Consider the following 6,059-nt stretch of genomic DNA (forward strand, 5'->3'; position numbering starts at 1 on the left):
AAATCTGCATCACCTTGCCACTAAAACTGCTTGATCTTCAGTTTTCATCAGTCAGTGGCAACCCCAGACTTTCAGGTATTTAGAACAATAAATAATAGGAAGATAAATAAATAAAATTCTCCAGAAATCCTTGTTTTCCTCTTTTTCTAACAAAGGACACCCAATTTGAATTTTTTTTTTCAACGTTTATTTATTTTTGGGACAGAGAGAGACAGAGCATGAACGGGGGAGGGTCAGAGAGAGAGGGAGACACAGAATCAGAAACAGGCTCCAGGCTCTGAGCCATCAGCCCAGAGCCCGACGCGGGGCTCGAACTCACGGACCGTGAGATCGTGACCTGGCTGAAGTCGGACGCTTAACCGACTGCGCCACCCAGGCACCCCAAGGACACCCAATTTGGCCAAAAAAAAATTATCTCAAAAGCAAAGTCAGAAATATCAAAAGCATTTACATGAGTATTTAATGGATCAACATACGTGTGTGTGTGTGTATGTGTGTGCATATGCATATGAATACATGTACCTAAATACTTACATTATTTTCTGGATCAACAGATAATTTCTCATTGCACATTATTTCAAGTATACAAATTTATTTCAGGGTTAGGGATGTTTATTTTTCAAAATTAGAAAATTCATGTTATTTAATTTATTACCTTGGTTAAAATAGAAATTTTTAATTGCCAAAAATACCTTTGATCAAATTTAAAAGTCATTATAAACAACTTTTTATAACACTTTTATCAAATTATAATAAAATGGTACACCTCAACTTCATAAAAGGCATCTACCATAAATCTCCTGCAAACATCATCTATTTCTTCTTCCTTTTAAATGGATCAGTGATTTAATTGGGTTCTTTATAAAAATTTGGAACACCAATTTGGAGGATAAACTCCATTTGTGAGAAAAAACAGAATGGAGGTGGCCCTGAAGCTGACAAACAGCTTTGATTCTTGGCCGAATTTGAGAGTCCACAGCTTTCTGGTCAACCTTGTGCTTCATGTAATCTCATACTTCTCTTCCTCTGTGTTGAAGATCTCATATTCCTGGTGTCTGGGTTTACACAGCTTCTTCTTCTTTAAGTAAGCATCAATGAGATGTTTGGAGATTTTCACTTTGCCCCTATCATTTTCAATGGAGGGCCAGATGTCTAGTCATAAGTAGCAAGCCACTGGTCAGTTGCTTAAGGAAAACCACCCTCTTGCTTCTGTGGTGCCCAGTGAGGATGATCAAAATGGTTCCAGAAGTGACACTAGCTCCTGCTTTTCTCACAGGCTGCCTGAAAGGTTGTTTTTGTTTGTTTGTTTGTTTGTTTGTTTTTTGTTTTTTTTTTCCAATGGCTCAACAGCTTTCAAGGCATGTCTTCAGTAGGATAATACCTAGGCATTTTACAAAGTTTAACCACTCAAGTACCACCATTCTTGTCACCACCAACTGGTTTTGTGACAGAACTAAGAGCCTTCTCCTTTTTCTTCTGAGCCCTGGATTTAGCTGCTGAATACTTCCTCTTATACTTGGCCTTTCTGGAATATATATCTGATCAGGACTATCTACCAATTCCTCTGACTAGGACAGGGTTTTGGCTGTAGTGGGGCTTCCCCTTTGGCACTTTAGCCTTGAAATTATCCTTCTTAACCTCACCACCAGCATCAGCCCTTTTGGCTTCAGGCTTCTTCTCCTTAGTATCCTGCTTCTCAGCTTTTTCACCCACCATCTTGCAGGATGGGAAAGAGCAAACATCATCCATTTTGAACATTAACATCTTCCTTTAAGATGAGGAATGTGACTAGGATACCCCTAAACAAGTGATCCTATTTAACACTGAAGTGAAAGATCTAGTCAACCCAAGAAAGCAAGAAATACAAATAAATTATTTTAAGGATTGAAAATTGGATATCTGCTTCAAGCCATGTTGAAGTAACACAAAAACATTGGGCCATCCATCCTAGAAACTAGAAAGCAAACAATATTTGAAACAATAGTTTTCAAGCATTAAACAAGATAGTGCAAGATAGTGGTCCTTGAGAAAAGGAAATAAATAAAGAGAGCCCTAGGGTTGTTCAATATCACGGTCTGAAATGACTTTCTAGCACATAGCACAGGGATAAAGAAACTAAAAAAGTTAAAATTTGATGTTCATTTTTCAAAATTATGAATAGGAAGAAGTCGGTCATCACAGTTGCTATTCTATATTGACATGCAGACCATAGTGGATACTATTTTGTAGACTATATAAGATTTGGAAAGGAGGAAACAAAATGCAAATAATAATAATAATTAAATTAAATTAAAAAATATAAAACAGAACAGAATAAGAGAAAACTATAGCAAACAATATTATTCCTTAAAACCTGCCATGACCCATTAGTAATAACTAAGAGATAAACATGTCTCATTCATCATATGTACCTAAGAATAACTATAACAATATATATGTAAGGCTTCTATATGAAAATTAAACTCCATTGAAGGATATAAAAACCCAATAAATAAAAAGACGCAATATTAGTGGATATAAGACCTAACATTGTAAAGAGTCAATTGCTTCTCAATCCATTTTCAACAAGTCATTGTCAATAAAAACATCAAGATGATGCTGAAATTTATAAGGAAAATTCTTTACAAGGAAAATATCTTAGGAGAATCAAAATATTCTCTCAGGAAAAAAAGAGTAAAAGAAAACCAATATTTAATATCCATAATAATTAAAATAGAGTGGTGTTTGCAATGGAATAGAAAAAGAAATGTAGATAGAAGGAATAGCATTAGTGTTTTCAAATCAGATGGATGCACATATGGAATCTGACATGTAATAAAATGGGCACTTCAAACCAGTAGGTGAGTGTAAGAATTATTTTTGAAACTATTCTTTGACAACTGGCCATCCAGTTGGAGGAAAAACAAAAACACATGAAGGATCCTTGCATCTCGGTATTGATACACACACACACACACACACACACACACTCATTTACATACTTAATATATAAATGCATATATTCTGGTTAAAGGTTAAATGTAAAAAAAAAAAACAAACACAAATTTAGAAGAAAACATCTTTATGCTAGTGAGATAAGAAAAAATGTTTTAAAATCATAGAAATTCAGAAAACTTTAAAAACAGGATACATTTGATAACAATACAAAATATATAAGCTTTGATATGACTAACAAAACCATAATCAAAGTGTAAAAAAGATATGTATGTATGATCATGTATATGTATATATGTCATCGTAGATTAGCATCTGAATTGTAGATAGAAAAACATAACAGAAAAAAATAAATAATTGAAAACATATGAACAAATCATTTACAGAGAAGGAAACCTGACTGGCAATAAACAGAAGAACATTTGCTCAACCACGTTACTATTGAGGAAATGCAAGTTAAAACACTACCATTTCACTCCAAATCTACCAGATTGCCTGTAATCAAAAGTTTCATGAATATCAAGTATGTGGGCTATGCTGAGTGCGATCTAAAATTGGAAAGCAAGTTGGCAATATCTGGAATAGCTGATGGTGCACATGTCACAGGAACCAGCCATGCCACTTCTAAATATATGTTTTAGTAAAAAGCTTGAATATGTATCTAATGAGACATGCAAAGGAATGTTCACTGAACTACTATTTACAGTGGTGTGGTACTTGAAATGTTATCACTAGGCAAGTAGATAAAGAAAATATGATATGTAGCATATTTCAATTCAACAATTAAGATGAATGAATACAGTCTGCATGTATTGATGTGAATGTATATAAAAATTTTGAATGAAAAGCATATTGCAGAAGGAGATGTGCAATATATGAGAGAACTGATAAATATTTCAAAGTATATTGTTTGTGGATAGGTATATAGCTAAAGTATTAAAGCCTGTGTGGAAATATTGCACATAACCTTGGTGTAGTTATCTCTGGGGAGGAAAGGAGGGAAAGGGAATCAGGGCTGCCAAGCGGGCTTCAAGCGCTATTGTTAAATTCTGTTTCTTTAAAGCAAAAGATCTGAGGCGATCCTGGCAAACGTGTGCAGTTTAAATGCATTTTTCGTACATTTAAAATATGTCAAATCTTAAGAACTGAGTTAGATAATTATCAATGACGCTTTCCCCAAAACACTCAGGCAGTTAATGCTTTAGCCTCTGCAAAGCCATTACAGTCTAATGTCCTGATTTACTATTATAAACAAGAGGATAAGGGAAGACCTAGATTGCTTCCCATTCATCTTTGTACTGTATCTAACTTAAGTCCGGCATTTAACTTGGCTGATCAAATAATTAAATAAGAAAATGTGCATATTTTAATATACTAGTGAGAAAGATTTTAACATTTCAGTAAGATAGAAGTATAATAATTTATTAATAATTTGTCTTACACACACACATACACATATCAAGCAATAAGTACATACAAAAAATGTGATATATATGTATGTCACACACAATCACATACACAAGAATGTATGATTAAATGTCTAAATAATCAAAAGAAAGTACAGAATCCTCATTTTTATTCTAGGAAAGCATATGAAAAAGTGCACCACCAATTAAAATATTTCCCTAATTCTTTTTGTTTTGTAAATTGGGAAAAAATTGTTATATATCACTTTTCCCAATCTTATGAATTTAAAGGAACTTAGAACATATTTTGACTGTATTATATGGCATATACCTGTATTCATTCAATTAAACTAAAGATTGTTTTAGCCAAAAACATTTCAAATAGTATATTTTGATAGAAATCTATCTTCTCAGAAATGAAAATATTTTAGAAAAATGACTAGTAAGAAACTCAACAATACTGGGGCTCCTGAGTGTCTTACTCGGTTAAGTGTCCGACTTCAGCTCAGGTCATGACCTAATGTATTGTGAGTTCGAGCCCCGCATCAGGCTCTGTGCTGACAGCTCAGAGCCTGGAGCCTGCTTTAGATTCTGTGTCTCCCTCTCTCTCTGTCCCTCCCCGATTACACGCTCTCTCTCTCTCAAAAATAAATAAATATTTTTTAAAAATCTAAAAAAAGAAAAAAACTCAGCAATACTTATTTTGTATTTTTTAAGTGGGTTGAGACCATTCAATAACAGTTCCTTAGCATCTCCTAAGGTAAGTACATCAAATCTTGTGCAAAATAAATAATCAATTCAAATAAGGAAGTTTAATGTCAATAAAAATATATCAAGGATAAATACCACTGATCGAACCAATCATTTCCATATTAAAGTCAAAAGTATTTCTGCCAACAACTCTTAAAATTATTTTTATATTTGTCATATATACACACACACATACTGATGGATCACAATACTACTTAAATAATGAAACATTAGATTGAGCTACCATGGATGATTAATTGCCTTGCTTATATACCTCATAATGCCAATGCTTAATTTTGTATATTTCATGCTACTTTATTAAACTAATTATCCCTCAACCACTGTGAAAGTTTCTTGAGAGCAGTGTTTTAACTTTGTGTATGCTCAGCACAGTGCCTATTACATGATAGGCATTGAATAAGTAGTTATTACATGAGTGTGGCACTGTACAATGGGTTGAGTAGGGACCAGTGCAGTTCAGCACAATCCCCACACAATAATTCATAGAACTTTATAAAATTTTCATTATCAGAAGATTTGGCTTTGTGTTTGGTAAGAGAAAAATAATATTGTTATAGTATCCCAAAATACGCCTTTACAATTAGTATCTAATTTAAGATTGTAAATAATGAATTAGGAAGAATTGTAATAGATTACACAAAATGAAAGAAAACATCTTAATTTAATTTTACTGATAATGTTTCTTTCATATTTTCTTTCTTTCAGTATATTTGAATTTCTTTTCTTACATTTATTTGTTTTTGAGAGAGACAGAGTCTGCGCAGGCAGAGAGAGAGGGGGACACAGAATCAGAAGCAGGCTCCAGGCTCCAAGCTGTCAGCATAGAGCTGATGTGGGGCTCGAACCCAAGAACCGTGAGATCATGACCTGAGCCAAAGTCAGATGCTTAACCGACTGAGCCACCCCGGCACCCCTCATATTTTCTATAATATCAAAAAACAATATAGT

The 6,059-nt window shown here is 33.8% G+C and overlaps 1 pseudogene; it reads right to left on the reverse strand.

Annotated features, from left to right (window-relative positions):
• Positions 1-859: 859 nt before the first annotated feature.
• Positions 860-1,716, reverse strand: LOC125170663 (60S ribosomal protein L6-like; annotated as a pseudogene).
• Positions 1,717-6,059: the final 4,343 nt, after the last annotated feature.

Source organism: Prionailurus viverrinus, chromosome B4 (assembly GCF_022837055.1).
Source record: "Prionailurus viverrinus isolate Anna chromosome B4, UM_Priviv_1.0, whole genome shotgun sequence".
Lineage (NCBI taxonomy): Eukaryota > Metazoa > Chordata > Mammalia > Carnivora > Felidae > Prionailurus > Prionailurus viverrinus.